The sequence below is a fragment of the Phyllostomus hastatus genome, unplaced genomic scaffold (genome assembly GCF_019186645.2).
Source record: "Phyllostomus hastatus isolate PE091 unplaced genomic scaffold, TTU_PhHast_1.1 phas_contig_29, whole genome shotgun sequence".
NCBI classification, from domain to species: domain Eukaryota; kingdom Metazoa; phylum Chordata; class Mammalia; order Chiroptera; family Phyllostomidae; genus Phyllostomus; species Phyllostomus hastatus.
The window spans coordinates 5,295,164-5,308,574 of NW_025333835.1; the positions used below are offsets into that span (position 1 = coordinate 5,295,164).

General features: G+C 38.6%; 1 protein-coding gene across 4 annotated transcripts in view; it reads left to right on the plus strand.

Moving 5' to 3' along the window:
- VWA8 (von Willebrand factor A domain containing 8) overlaps positions 1 to 13,411 on the plus strand; it is a 421,660-nt gene that overhangs the window by 75,891 nt on the left and 332,358 nt on the right. The window lies entirely within an intron of this gene.

The window sequence follows — 13,411 nt, forward strand, 5'->3', positions numbered from 1 at the left end:
TTCTAGTTAAGGATGTCTTAAAGGAAATACTCTCATTCCGAATCTGCTATACTATGAGAATGATATATGTTCAGAATAGTAACAAGTACATCCAGTCTTCTAGTAGAGTTTCTTGGCCCTGGGTCCTTCTTAGATAGGACTCTATCATAACAATGGTTAAATTATTAAGTTTCGGTGGTGATTTAGAAAGACTGTGCCACCACTTATCCACTGATAATGTAAAATAAACTATAGTCTTTACTGAGAAACTTGGAAGGATCTAGCGTTTAGTGTTTTCACTTCAGTTAAAGAAAGATTAATTGAGCACTCATTATTTGGCAAATGATGTACATACAGAAGACTGGGGATACAGAAAGGAATATGATCTGATCTCTAGTCTTAAGGAACTTAAGGTATGGTTGGAGCATCACACATGCAGATAACTATTTTTTTAATCCTAACCTGAGGATATGTCCATTGATTGTAGGGGAAGGGGAGAGAGAGAAGAGAGAGTGAGAGTGGGAGAAGAGGGAGAGAGAGAGGGAGAGGGGAGAGAGAGAGATGTGAGAGAGAAACATCAACTGGCTGCCTTCTGTATGTGCCCTGATCAGGGATTGAACCCACAACCTTTTGGGGTACAGGCTAGCACTCCAACATACTGAGCAACATTGCCAGGGAATAAACAACTATTTTAATGTAATGATTTTATAGTAGTGTAGCATAGTGATGACTAACTATGATCAAAATGATAAAGATCTGAGTTAGGTCAGTGAAATAGGGAATGAATGGATATATGAAATGTTTCAAAGGTGGGATTATAGACCTTACTAACTGATAAAGTATAAGCTGGGTTGGGGAACTATGAGAGAAAGCGTGAAATCTAGAATGGCCATGAGTCCTAGCTTGGACAACTGAGTAGAGAGAGACGCCATTAATTAACATGAGAAAGGAGAAAATGAGCACATTTGGGATAAGGGTTGAATAGTTTAATATGGCGGGGTCTGTTTAAATTGAGGTTCTCAAGTGGGTTTGTGTAGCTGACTTGAAAATGTGGATCTGAATTTGGAGCTATTTTGATATTAAAAATAAATACTTGGGAGTCACTAATATATGGTGTTGGTTGAATTCATGACAATGGATGAAAGAATCTAAGACAAATATATATAGTGGGAAGAAATAGTGCCTGAAGACTGAACTCCAGAAGCACTGAAATTTAAGGATTGGACAGTGGGCAAAGAACCTTCGAATTAGGCAGAGGAAGAGCAGTCAGACACATCTTTGTAGAATAGCAGAGAATATTCTTGAGCATGGAGAGAGACTGTTTTAAGAGGGAAGGAATAGCTAGTTTCAGATGTTTCAGACATGTCTTGTTCAATGAAGACTTTTAGAGTATTCATTCCAAAAAGGTTATTTATTCCACGCATTTCTTCCATCTCATCAATTAGCCAGGCACTATTGTGTTTGAGATGTAGGAGTAGTCAAGATGGGCAAAAGTCTACCTTCACTGAGCTTATTTTTTATTGAAGGGGAATAATCAATCAATCAAATAAGTAAGTATGTATTATGTCAGGTGAGGAATGGATGTCCACACTGAGATGACATTTAAGATCTGAGGAAGGAATGTGGGAAGAAAGCAGAGGGAATGCACAGTACAAAAGCCCAGAAGCAGGAACACTTCTAGGGTATCCTATGAACAGCAAAGGACAGTTTGAGAGGGCAGACTGAGTGAAGAAGGGGTGAGGAGGACAAGAGTCAGAAGGTAAAGGAGGTTAGGTCATGTAGGGATTTATAGGCCATTGAAAGGACTTTTGTCTTCAGGTTAAATGAAATGGAATATCATTACAAGGTATTGAACATAGGAGTGTCTTATGACATCTTAACAGGCCCATTCTTGTTGCTAAGTAGTGAGTAAACTGAAGAGTAATGGTGAAAGCAGAGAAAAACCAGGTAATAAGTTGTAGTAATCTAGTTAAGAGAGTGTGGTTGCTTCAGCCAACTTTGAACTTGTTAGGAAGTGGCTGCTTTTGGGTCATATTTGAAGATAGAAGCAATATGATCTGCTGAAGGATTGGAAGTAGGGTTGAGACAAAGAGTCATGATCAAGCTTTTTGGGCTGTGCACCTGGGATGATGAAGTTGGAGATAGAGAAGATGGGAGGAAGATCAAGACCTGAATGTTGTACATGTTGAGTTTAAAATTCCTATTAACTAACTGCCCTCTCTAAAAATAAAATAAATTTAAAAAATCCTATTAACTATCCAAATGGAAATGTCAAGGGGCAGTTGCATATATATATCAAGAGTTTAGACGAGAAGTCTGAATTTCTAGGAGAGAGAAAATTGGGGGTCATGGATATATGGATGGTTTGTAGTCTGAAACTGGATGAGATTATTTTAAAAGTGAATGTAGGTAGAAAATATAAGACCTGTTCCTAAAGTACCCAAATATCTGCTGATCAGCAAGATGAAGGACCTGCAAAAGAGACTGAGAAGGAGGAAACAGAAGAATGGGAAAACTAATTTATTTAATTTGGCAAATTTAATAAATTCGTTTTATTATTTGTAGATATTATTGGTAGATTTACCAGAAGCAGTCCTAGCAGGGTGGTGGGATTATAAACCAAAAATCAGTGGGCCAATAGTAATTGAGTTGAGGAAACTGAAACAGTGATTATATACTACTTGTAAAATAAGTTTGATGGTGAGCAGAAACAATAGATGGTAGGTCACTCAAGGACGATGTAGAATTAAGAAATGGCTTTTTATTTCTTGAAATGGGGGAGACAAACAACTCTGTAGGAAAAAGGGATGAAATCTGTGGAGAGGATGGAAAATACTTATGGAAATATGGTCTTAAGTAGGCAGGAAAGGACATTTCCAGAGCACCATTGTGCCTTGGTTTGGAATGGTGGAAAACCTATATTGTACTGAGCAACTGAAATGATAGAATTATCATAAAGTGAGATGGAGAAAGTAGACTTCTACTGACTTTCCATCTACTTATAGTTGAAGCTAAGTCCTTGCTACTGAGACAGTGGGAAAGAAGGACTGGTGAAAATATAGATGATTTTTTTCAATTTTTCAATTATATTTTATTGATTATACTATTACAGTTGTCCCAATATTTTCCCCTTTCTCCCCCTCCACTCAGTATTCCCCACTCCCTCAGGCAATCCACACAGTATTGTTCATGTCCATGGGTCATGCGTATAAGTTCTTTGGCTTCTCCATTTCCTATACTGTACTTTACATTCCCATAGGTATTAGGTAAGTACCTATTTGTACTTCTCTCCTTACCTTTAACTTTTGGCATTTTAATTATGATATGTCTTGAAATGGGCCTCTTTGCATCCATCTTGTTGGGACTCTCTGTGCTTCCTGGACAAGCATGTCTATTTCCTTCACTAAATGAAAGAAAATATAGATAATTTTGAAGATGAAAGAAAAAGAATTTTATTTGTTTGTTCATAAAATGAACCTTTATTGACTATTGACTATGTTCCCTGTGTATAATTCTAGTTACTGGAGGTGTGGAGTGAACCAAATAGATACATTTTGATGTTACCTTAATGGGGTTTATATTCTTGTGCAGTGTGGAGAGTAGTAAAAGTTTATATCAGTTGCTAAAGGCTTTGGGAAGAGTCCAGCAAGGACTGGAAGCTACATATTTGTTCAGCAGCCAGACAACATGGTATGGCAATTTTCTCTCTGAGTGTTCAAAAGCCTAGAAAAGGATAAGAAGAAAATAAGTGGCTTGGTGGGACAGGATTTGGAATTGTGAGAGTGAATATGGAGGCCTTGCAGACTAACACTACTGTGATTTACATTTCCTTTTATTTAATTATACTTCACAGTTCAAATAATGTAATCTCAAAGAAAATATAACAAACACATTGATACTATTTAATTGAAAATCAAGAATTCATGGGAAATAGTCATTAATATAAAATGGTAAGGTGCTGTATTTAGCCATGTATAATGCAGAATTTTTTGCCCAAATTTTTGAGGGAAAAATAAGAATGCACATTATACATGGGTTATACCTGAAATACCTTGTATCTGTTCTTGTGTTTTGTAATTATTTGTTACATAAAATTTCTTCTACCATAATATATTAAAAAATAAATGCTAAAATTCCTTTATAATACAAAAAACAACTATATAAATATAAATAAATAAATAAATAATTGAATTAAAAATTCTTTTCTTTCTTTCTTTAATTTTAATCATTGTTCAAGTACAGTTTTCTCCCTTTTACTCCCATTCCAGCCCACCCACCCACCCCTTCCCACTTTCCTCCCATTACCCCCCATTTTTGTCCATGTGTCCTTTATATTTGTTCCTGTAAACCCTTCCCATTCTCTCCTGAAATTGCTTCTTCTCTCCCCTCTGGTCACTGTCAGCCTGTCCTTTATTTCAGTGCCTTTGGTTATATTTTGCTTGTTTCTTTGTTTTGTTGTTTAGGTTCCTGTTAATGGTGAGATCATATGGTATTTGTCTTTCACTGCCTGGCTTATTTCATTTAGCATAATGCTTTCCAGCTCCATCCAAGCTGTTGCAAAGGGTAGGAGCTCCTTCTTTCTTTCTGCTGCATAGAATTCCATTGTGTAAATGTACCATAGTTTTTTGATCCATTCATTTACTGATGGGCATCTAAGTTGCTTCCAACACTTGGCTATTATAAATTGTGCTGCTATGAACATTGGGGTGCAAAGGTTCTTTTGTATTGGTGTTTTAGTGTTCTTAGGAAATAGTCCCAGCAGTGGAATTGCTGGATCAAAAGGCAGATCCATTTTTAGTTTTCTGAGGAAGTTCCATACTGTTTTCCATAGTGGTTGTACCAGTCTCCAATCCCACCAACAGTGCACTAGGGTCCCCTTTTCTCCACACCCTCTCCAACACTTGTTGTTTGTTGCTTTGTTTATGATGGCCATTCTGACTGGTGTGAAGTGGTAGCTCACTGTGGTTTTAATTCGCATCTCTCTGATAACTAGCGATATTGAACATCGTTTCATGTGTTTTTGGATCTTCTGTATGTCCTCCTTGGAGAAGTGTCTGTTCAAGTCCTTTGCCCATTTTTTTTAATTGGGTTGCTTGTCTTCTTAGAGTGTAGTTGTGTAAGTTCTTTATATATTTTGGAGATTAAACCCTTGTCTGTGGTATCATTGGCAAATATGTTTTCCCATACAGTTGGTTCTCTTTTTATTTTAATACTGTTTTCTTTAGCTGTACAGAAGCTTTCTATTTTGATGAGGTCCCATTTGTTTATTCTTTCCTTTATGTCCCTTGCTATAGGGGACATGTCAGTAAAAAAGTTTCTGTGTGAAATATCTTGAGATTTTCCTACCTACGCTCTCTTCTAGGACTTTAATGGTGTCACGGTTTATATTGAAGTCTTTTGTCCACCTTGAATTTATTTTTGTATGAGGTGTAAGTTGGTGATTAAGTTTCATTTTTTTTTGCATGTAGCTGTCCAGTTCTCCCAACACCATTTGTTGAAGAGGCTATCTTTACTCCATTTTATGTTGCTCCCTCCTTTGCCAAATATTAATTGACTGTAGAGACTTGGGTTTATTTCTGGGCTCTCTGTTCTGTTCCATTGGTCCATGTGCCTGTTTTTATGCCAGTACTAGGCTGTTTTGATTACAGTGGCCTTGTAGTATAGTTTAGTATCAGGTATTGTGATCTCTCCTACTTTACTCTTCTTTCTCAAAATTGCAGCAGCTATTCGGGGTCATTTATGATTCCATATAAATTTTTGAAGTGTTTGTTCTATGTCTGTGAAATAAGCCATTGGTACTTTAATAGGAATTGCATTGAATGTGTAAATTGCTTTGGGTAGTATGGACATTTTGATGATATTAATTCTTCCAATCCATGAACATAATATATGTTTCCATATGTGTGTGTCTTCCTTGATTTCTTTCCTCAGTTATGTAAGTTTTCTGAATACAGGTCTTTTACCTCTTTGGTTAGGTTTATTCCTAGGTATTTTATTTTTCTTTTTGCTATTTCAAATGGGATTTTTTTCTTGATTTCTCCTTCTGCTGTTTCATTGTTGGTGTACAGAAATGCCTTTGATTTCTGGATATTGACTTTGTATCCCACTGTTTTGCCAAATTTATTTATTAGGTCAAGCAGTTTTTTTGGCTGAGTCTATAGGATTTTCTATGTACACTATCATGTCATCTGCAAACAGTGACAGTTTTGTTTCCTCCTTTCTGATTTGGATGCCTTTTATTTCTTTTTCTTGTCTGATCTCTGTGGCTAAAACTTCCGGTACTATATTGAATAGAAGTGGTGAAAGTGGACAGCCTTGTCTTGTTCCTGATCTTAGTGGAAAAGATTTTAATTTTTGCCCATTGAGTATGATGTTGGCTGTAGGTCTCTCATATATGGCCTTTATTATGTTGAGGAATGCTCCCTCTATACCCACTTTGCTGAGTGTTTTTATCGTAAATGGGTGCTGTACCTTATCAAATGCTTTTTCTGCATCTATTGATATGATCATGTAGTTTTTGTCTTTGCTTTTGTTTATGTGATGTATTACATTTACTGATTTGTGAATATTGTACCATCTTTGCATCCCTGGAATGGATCCCACTTGGTCATGGTGTATGATCTTTTTAATGTATTGTTGAATGTGGTTTGCCAGTATTTTGTTGAGGATTTTAGTGTCCCTGTTCATCAGTGATATTGGCCTGAAGTTTTCTTTCTTTGTTGTGTCTTTATCTGGTTTTGGAATTAGGATGATGTTGGCTTCATAAAAAGAGTTTGGGAGTCTTCCATTTTTTTGGATTTTTTAGAATAGTCTGTGGAGGATAGGAGTTAGTTCTTCCTTAAATGCTTTGTAGAATTCTCCTGTGAGACCATCCAGTCGAGGGCTTTTGTGTGTTGGGAGTTTTTTGATTACTTCTTTAATCTCTTTTGCTGTTATTGGTTTGTTCAGACTTTCTGCTTCTTTTTCATTGAGTTTTGGAAGATTATATTTTTCTAGAAATTTGTCCATTTCACCTAGGTTTTCAAATTTCTTGGCATACAGTTCTTTGTAGTAATTTCTTACAATCCTTTGTATATATGTGGTATCTGTTGTAATCTCTCCCCTTTCATTTCTGATTGTGTTGCTTTGGGTCTTCTCTCTTTTTTTCTTGATGAGTCTGCTTAAAGGCTTGTCAATTTTGTTTATCTCTTGAAAGAACCAGTTCCTGGATTCATGGATCCTTAGAATTGTGCTTTTAGTGTCTATGTCATTTAATTCTGCTCTGATCTTGGTTATTTCCTTCCTTCTGCTTTCTCTAGGCTGTCTTTGTTGTTGTTCCTCGAGTTCTTGTAGACATAGGGTTAGGTTGTTTGTTTGAAATGTTTCTAACTTTTTTAGGTGGGCCTGTATCGCTATGAACTTCCCTCTCAGGAGCCTTGGCTGTGTCCCATAAGTTTTGGGTTGTTGTGAGTTTGTTTCCATTTGTTTCCAGAAACCTTTTGATTTCTTCCCTAATTTCATTCTTGACCCATTCATTGTTTAATAGCATGCTATTTAATCTCCATGATTTTGAGTGTTTTGGATATTTTTCCTTGGGGTTGGTTTCTAGCTTCAGTGCTTTGTGGTCTAAGAAAATGCTTGGTATGATTTCAATTTTATTGATATTGTTGAGGCTTGTTTTGTGTCCTATCATGTGGTCTATCTTTGAAAATGTTCTGTGTACATGTGAAAAGAATGTGCATTTAGCTTCTTTGGGATGGAGGGCTCTGTACATATCAGTAAAGTCCATTTCATCAAGGGTATTGTTCAATGCCACATTATCTTTGTTCATATTTTGTTTGGAAGATCTGTTCATTTTTGACAGTGGGGTATTAAAATCCCTCACTATAATTGTGTTGCTGTCCATATCTTTCTTGAAGTCCTCTAAGATTTTCTTTATGTATTTGGGTGCTCCTATGTTGGGTGCATATATATTTACAATATTTATGTCTTCTTGGTGGATTCTTCCCTTGAGTATTATGAAGTGACCTTCTGGGTCTCTCTTTATTGCCCTTTTTTTGAAGTCTATTTTGTTTGATATGAGTATTGCTACCCCAGCTTCTTTTTCCTGTCCATTGGCTTGGAAATTTGTTTCCAGCCCTTCACTTTCAGCCTGTGCAGGACTTTTATCCTGAGGTGGGTCTCTTATAGGCAGCATATGTATGGGCCATGTTTTCTTATCCATTCAGCTATTCTATGTCTTTTGATTAGAGCATTTAATCCATTTACGTTTAAGGGTATTATTGATAGGTACTTATTCCTTGCCTTTTATGTACGTGTGTTCTTCTCTCTCTCTCTCTCCTTTCCTTCCTTTCCTCAAAGCAGTCCCTTTAGCATCTCTTGCAGAGCTGGTTTGGTGGAGGTATATTCTTTTAGACATCTTTTGTCTGAGAAGCTTCTTATTTGGCCTTCTATCTTGATTGAGAGCCTTGCTGGATAAAGTAGCTTTGGTTGCAGACCTCTGGTTCTCATTACTTGGAATATTTCTTCCCCTTCTCTTCTGGCTTGAAGTGTTTCCATTGAGAAGTCAGCTGCTAGCCTTATTGGGGCTCCCTTGTATGTTACTTCCTGTTTCTCCCTTGCTGCCTTTAAGATTCTCTCTTTGTCTTGAAATTTTGCCATTTTAATTATGATGTGTCTTGAGGTGGGCCTCTTTGGGTTCCTCTTGATTGGGACTCTTTGTGTTTCCTGGATTTGTGTGACTTTTTCTCTCATCAAATTAGGAAAGTTTTCCATCAGTCGTTTTTCAAATAGGTTTTTGATCCTTTGCTCTTCTTCTTCTCCTTCTGGTGTCCCTATTATATGGATATTATTACATTTCATATTGTCTTGAATTTCTCTTAATCCCTCTTCATTCTTTCTGAGCCTCTTTTCCTTTCGTTGCTCTTTCTGGGTTTTGTTTTCTACCTTGTCCTCTAGCTCGCTAAACCGATCTTCTGCTTCATCAATCCTGGTTTTTATTCCTTCTACTGTGTTCCTCCGTTCAGAAATGGCATTCTTCATTTACTCTTGGCCCTTGTTGAGAGTTTGTATTTTTTTTCATGTTTATAAAGTTTGCAGTGAGATCATTGTAGCTTCCCTCTAGTTTCTGGTAGCTCATTGTGAGTTCATTGAGCTTCCTGATAATCATTGTTTTGAACTCAATATCTGATAGTTGAGTTGCCTCAATTTCATTTGGCATTTTTCCTGATGCTTCCTCCTTTCCCTTCAATTAGGGATTGTTTCTTTGTTTTCTCATTGTTCGTGGGATTCTTCTTGTTAGCCTCTGTTTCTTAAATTGATCATTTCTGGTTCCCTGTGATTATGGTGTGAACTTCTGTGGTAGAATACCTGTAAGATTCAGTGATGCAATCTCCTTCATGTATCCTGGTTTTCACAGCCTCCTCTACTCTTTTTTGTGATCAGTTGGAGGAGTAAGGCAAAATAGTTTAAGACAGCAAGACAGTATTCTATGATATTTACATTAGCAGCCAGTAGAGAAGAGATGGGTTATCCTTTGGCTCCTTATAGTGTTAACCGTGATCCTTCACCCCACTATCCACGTTTTAGAAAGGATGGAAAGAAGGTAAGACTCTTATTGGGGCCGAGAGGATTGTTAGTTGGCTCTAGAAAGCTGTGAGGCTATGGGAGGTCAGATTCTGAGTTAGGGTGGGAGTAAAGAATAGTAAATAGGAATAGTGTGTAAAAGAATAGAGACAACCCCCACAATAATATAGTTCAGGAAATTGTGAAGTGGGCTGAGATCAGGTAGGGGTGTTGAGTAGTATTTACAATTGTATGAACTAGGTCTTATTTACAGTAATATTAAAGCAACAATCATGTGGCAGAATCTATGAGACCTAGATAACAAGAATAAGGAGTATAGAACCTTGAGAGGTGTACTAATGGAACACAAAAGAAGGACAGTAAATTATCAACACACTGTGACTGAGATAACAGGGGGAACCTATCAAATGACAGTATAACCAGCCAAGCAATGAAGATTATACAGAAAGGAAAAGAATGCCAAAATACTATTAAAATAAAAAATGTTGGAAAAGCGAGAAAAAGATAATACAAATCTGCAGTAACTTGCAAGCTCAAAAAAAAAAAGGGAAAAAAAAGCAGAAGATGGAATGCAGGAGAGATAAATTTGGAGTGGAAGGAAGAATACTAGGATGAAAGGAAGAGAAACATAAGGAACTGAGAGATATAAAAATAATAAGAATTGAAAAATAAAAAGTCACTTAAAAACAATATAAAATCAAACAATCAAACAACAACAGCAGCCAAAAAAAAAAAAAAAAACCAAACTGGAAAAAAACCCCCAAAAAACCCTCTTGTTGGTTTCTAACTGGCCAGACCCGTTTTTCTGGTCTTGTTGGCTTCAGCAGGCTGAGGGGTGATTGGAATGCTTATCACTCTTCCCAGTGAAACCTCAGTCAGTCTCTTGGATACTGTCCCCAGGTCCAGCAGGGCTCTCTCCACAGATCCAATCCAATGTCCCCCTGTAGGATCCTGGGCACTCCCAAGCATGCTCTCTGGAGCTCACTGCTGCGGTCTCCCGGGCTCTGGGGTCCCTCAGAGCTCCTGCGTCTTTTCTGGGTTCACGGTGCAAGCTCCGGGGATCGCAAGGAGACGCGCCCTTCCCCCAAATTTCATTTCGGTGGGCTCTGTGTTCTCTGGAAGCATCTGCACCCTTTCTGGATTCACGGTGCAAGATCCAGGGATCGCAAAGGGGCGCGCACTTCCACCAATTTCCCCATTGCCCGTTGCAGGAACCCCCAAAGCTCGGTGTCCCTTCTGGGTTCACAGTGTGAGAGTCGGGAATCTGGAAGGGGCACGTGCTTCCCCGAGTTCACCACCGCAGGCTCCAGAAACCAGCCAACCCCTGCTCCCTTTCCTTATTCAGGGCTGCAAGGTCTGGGTTTTCCACAGATCCACACTCCCACCAGGCTGGGGGCGCGGGCACACGTCCAGGCCTCCTCTGGTCGTGCCCAGGCTGCCTCTGGTCGCACAGGCTGGGGGCAGTCACCCCTCCCAGGGCTATGCTTGGGTGCCAGCAGCCCCTGCGAGACTGTCTCCCAGTCCAGCTCCCCTCTCTGACCCTTCAAGCAACAAGGTCTTCCCTGGTGTTGCTCAACCCCTGTTGGCTGGGGAGGGAGCAGTGACTCTGCTCTCCCGGGTACCCTGAGGCAGACCCAGGAGCACCGGGCTTGGGGGCTGCAACCCCCCCCCCCCCCATCCCTGCACTGATCCCTGGGTCCCTGTTGTCCTTAAGCAGTCTCCTTACTGTCTGGTTTTTCAATGTCTGCTATAACTTTTGATGTCCTGTTTTCATAAATGTTTCGATATCCTCTGCCCCTTGCTCTGTTCCTCTGCCAATCCGCGAGTTTTTCTCCCTTGCACAGAAGAAGGGGATCACGATTCCTCCAGCTAAGCCGCCATCTTAGGACTCCTGAATTAAAAAATTAAAACAAAAAATTTGTTTTCCTAAAAGGGTGGAAAACATGGATGTGCATTATACATGGCAAAATACAGTAAATAAACTTGGTTTTCTATTTCTTGTGAACATGTAGCCTTATAAGAATTACATATCTATTCTGTGCCCTGGCTGGCGTAGCTCAGTGGATTGAGCGCGGGCTGCGAACCAAAGTGTCGCAGGTTCAATTCCCAGTCAGGGTACATGCCTGGGTTGCAGACCATGACCCCCCAGCAACCGCACATTGATGTTTCTCTCTCTCTTTCTCCCTCCCTTCCCTCTCTAAAAATAACTAAATAAAATCTAAAAAAAAAAAAGAATTACATATCTATTTTACTCCTCAGTTACTGTTTTGAATAACAGTCCTCTAAATTTCCTATGCTGGCAATGGTAATTCACCTTGCAACTTGAGCTCTTCAACTATCTTAGTGTATTCTAGCCTACTATTATTTGGCTGAAATAGTTTAGCTTGAAGTATTGATAAGGGCATAACCAGTATAGCAAGTAGTTCAAGGCATTAGTGTTCATGTCTGGAATATAAGGGCTCTGACATTAGTCCTATATCAAGTTAGACTGATATTATTATAGCTGTGGTAAAAACATACCTTGGCTCTAGGTTCTAAAGTCTGATGAATTTAATCACTTGGCTAAGGTCTTACTCCTTTCCTATTAAACCTCCTTCAAAATACAGTGTAGGAAGCAGTTCCTACCAAATTATGTGATACTATGGGAATTCGCATATACAAGGTTTGTCCAGAAAGTTTACAGCCATGTAATATGAAAAATAGTGACATTTCCTGAAAAAGATACAAAATATAAGAAACATTGTACACAGGACAGTGATGCCTCAGTCCTCTTCAAAGTAGGCACCTTGGGACCTCACACAGTTCTCCTAGTCACCATGAGCTGCCTCATTGTATTTTCCTGATCTCATCAACAGTCTATAATTTCTTCCCTTTCAAAGGTGATTTTCATTTTTGGAAAAGCCAGAAGTCACAGGACACTAAATCTGGTCTGTAGGGGGTACTGAGTCATCTGGGTGATTTGTTGTTTCACCTACAAACTCTGTACCGCAGCGTGATACATGAGCAGGGGTGTTGTCATGATGAAGCTGCCAATCACCAGTTGACCATACCTGCGGCCTTCTGAATCATCCCAATAGTTTCTGTGGAGGATTATTCAAGCTTAACACAAAATTTGATGTAGAGTCTTTGTTCTGCTCACCTAGTCATTTTGAATGCGACAGCCACACAGTACTCATGCTCACTCAATGGCATCTACCACCCCCACTGACTACTATAGGGAAGTTGTCATTGTTCATGCATGTGCATTCCAGCCCACTCTCCTTGGCTGCCAGGTTACATTGATGTTGCACAAACCATTGTCATTATATTAACTGGGGTTGCACCTTTTCCTGACAGACCTTGTATAAAACTTATAAAGTGTAAAACTTACTTTGTACAGTAGCACTAATAGACCATTTTTCTTAAGTTTGGGGAAAGGAGTGAATGATTGTCTTAAGTATTTATGATACCAAATGAAGACTTAAATTGGGTTGTTTGTAATGTTGTTGAAGATAATTTTCTTTTCAAAAGTCTATTTTTTCACATTGTGTCATTCTGTTGAGTAAGTGGTAATCTATTCCTTCACTGAGGTGAAGCTCTTTCACTGTAGTGATAATGTTTATGGCTGGGTTTTGGTGGGGGGTCGTTATTTCTGCCTGTTTAATACAGTACAGAACATGCCGTAGGATTTAATTAATTTTAAATTAGTATTCTCATTTTTTATACTTATTTTTTTTCTCCGTGACTTTTTTACAAAACTAGCTGGTGTGAGGGACTGTAACCAATTGTTAGAATGTTGATAATTAGCCCACGTGTAGAAAGAATCAATAGTATTTGCCTTTTAAATCCAGTTTGACAAACATTGAGAACCTACACTGTAAAAGGCACT